A 2,118-nucleotide genomic window follows, 5' to 3' on the forward strand; every position below is an offset into this window, starting at 1 on the left:
ATGAGATAGTATCTCATAATTATGACTTAGCTAGCTATCTCATAATTATGAGATAGTATCTCATAATTATGACTTAGCTAGCTATCTCATAATTAAGAGATAGTATCTCATAATTATGACTTAGCTAGCTATCTCATAATTAAGACTTAGCTATCTCATAATTATGACTTAGCTATCTCATAATTAAGACTTAGCTACCTCATAATTATGACTTAGCTATCTCATAATTATGAGACAGTATCTCATAATTATGACTTAGCTATCTCATAATTATAAGATACTGTCTCATAATTATGAGATAGCTAGCTAAGTCATAATAATGAGATAGTTGTCATAATTATGAGATAGTTAAGTCATAATTATGAGATACAAGTTTTATTTTTTTTATCAGGGTGGCGGAAATGGGCTTCCACAGACTTTAAATGGGTTATTGCAAATATTTTAAAACACAGATCCTGTATAATCAGTTGGCGCTCAGATTATATGTTGAGGATCAGCCTCAGCTACCATCACACACAATTTTAGGTCAATAAAAATAAAAAATGATGGCGTTAAAGCCATATTATTTGTGTATTTTATGATAGCTGATCAAGTAATACGTTGTAGGTGTATGTCTAATGAGTTTCAGCTAAATTTATTCAGTGGTTTTCAAGCTGTTTTTGTTACAAACAGTTTAAAAAGAAACAATCAGTTTGCACTGATGTTATGTAAATATTTGACCATCCTCCAGGAAATCCTGGAAACCAGTGAGATTCCTCCTCCTATGACACAGACGAATGGTTTCTAAATTTATAATAATTCCGAAACAAAAACCACAGCAACAATGACTGGAGCTGTATAAAAAAAGATATAATCACCACTCCCAAAAAGGTCAAACAGGGAAGAAATGAGCCGCAAGTGTTTTATGTGGCGCAATTTTCCTGTTCCTTCAGCACCGCCTCCTTCTACCGAAACTGACTTATTTATTAGAGGAGACTCACCTGTCGGCCTCACGGACACACAGGACACTGGACCGGTTTGGACACAAAACCTTCCCGCACAAAGCTCGTCGCTTCTTCTTCAGAATCTCTGGACTTTTTGAACTTTGAGACGTTCACGACCCTCGACGACTGTAGGTAATCAGCGCTTCCGCGTTTCCCCCATTTATTACCTCCAACATGGATTCTGAACTTGTTTTACAAGTTTCTGAAACTAAAGTTACTTAGAGTGGTTTTTGTTTTTTCAGAGGTGAGGCAGAGTCTGGCAAAATCAGATTTACAAACATTTATTAATAGTTCTATTAAAACTTCTGTGCTGTAGAAATGGTAAATTTTAAAAAACGAGGAGAGTGTGAAGGAGCTGAGGAGTAAATGAATGAATAAAAAAAATAAATAAATAAAAGAGCAAGATTGGAGATGTGGACCAGGAAGTAAAAACAAATCATTGAGGATGAAGTTTGGAAAGCTTTAAAGGGGACATATCATGCAACATCCACTTTTTTACCCATTAAATGCATTTTGTTGGAGTCTAGGATTGCAGAAAAGTTTAATTTAGTTTCCCCAGTGCTTCAAAGATATCTTTATATTCTGTTTGGATTATGGTTTTCAACATGTTGAGTTTTTTATTTTATTCTCTATGACGTTTTCTGAACTAATTTAGAGAATTTGCGACATAATTGCCAAAAAAAAAAAAAAAAAAAAAAAAAAAAAAGGTCTGGAACAATAATTACATTTGACTCTGGGCCAGACCTCGGCTGGACGAAGTCTTTCATTGTTAACGTCTTTTAAATTCTTTGTAAATAAAAACCCCTTTAAACTCCTCTGTAAGCTGGAAGGGGGGTACCTCATTTGGACTTAAAGAAACAGCCTCAAAACGAGTTGTCCTGATGCATCTCAGTAATCCAGGTAAAAAAATCAAAAAGAAAAAAATTGTATAGGTCTTCTGGACGGGTTCTTCTTTAATGAAACGTTTCGTCTCTCCTCCAAGAGACTTCTTCAGTCTGAGAGTTTCAGGCAAAATTCAGGCTTTTAACATGTGACATGTGTTAATAAAAAACCAAACTGGATTTTTGGTCAATTTTGTAACTTTTTCCAAATTATACATATAAATTGTTTGCATATTTGCTGCTCAGTCAAGGTC

At 34.4% G+C, this 2,118-nt stretch overlaps 1 protein-coding gene and 1 long non-coding RNA gene across 3 annotated transcripts in view; one reads left to right on the top strand and one right to left on the bottom strand.

Moving 5' to 3' along the window:
* The window catches only part of LOC106520591 (uncharacterized), a 19,802-nt gene extending 18,754 nt beyond the window's left edge, over positions 1 to 1,048 (bottom strand). The window contains exon 1 of the long non-coding RNA XR_001310567.1: positions 981 to 1,048. This is a non-coding gene — a long non-coding RNA (uncharacterized LOC106520591). The remainder of the gene's footprint in view (positions 1 to 980) is intronic.
* Positions 1,026 to 2,118, top strand: part of c15h3orf52 (chromosome 15 C3orf52 homolog) — a gene marked incomplete in the record, with an annotated part of 7,717 nt that continues 6,624 nt past the window's right edge. The window contains 1 exon segment of one of the 2 annotated variants that reach the window (XM_014012772.1): positions 1,026 to 1,111. 2 annotated transcript variants of the gene reach the window in all.

Source organism: Austrofundulus limnaeus, unplaced genomic scaffold (assembly GCF_001266775.1).
Source record: "Austrofundulus limnaeus strain Quisiro unplaced genomic scaffold, Austrofundulus_limnaeus-1.0 Scaffold94, whole genome shotgun sequence".
Classification (NCBI taxonomy): Eukaryota; Metazoa; Chordata; class Actinopteri; order Cyprinodontiformes; family Rivulidae; genus Austrofundulus; species Austrofundulus limnaeus.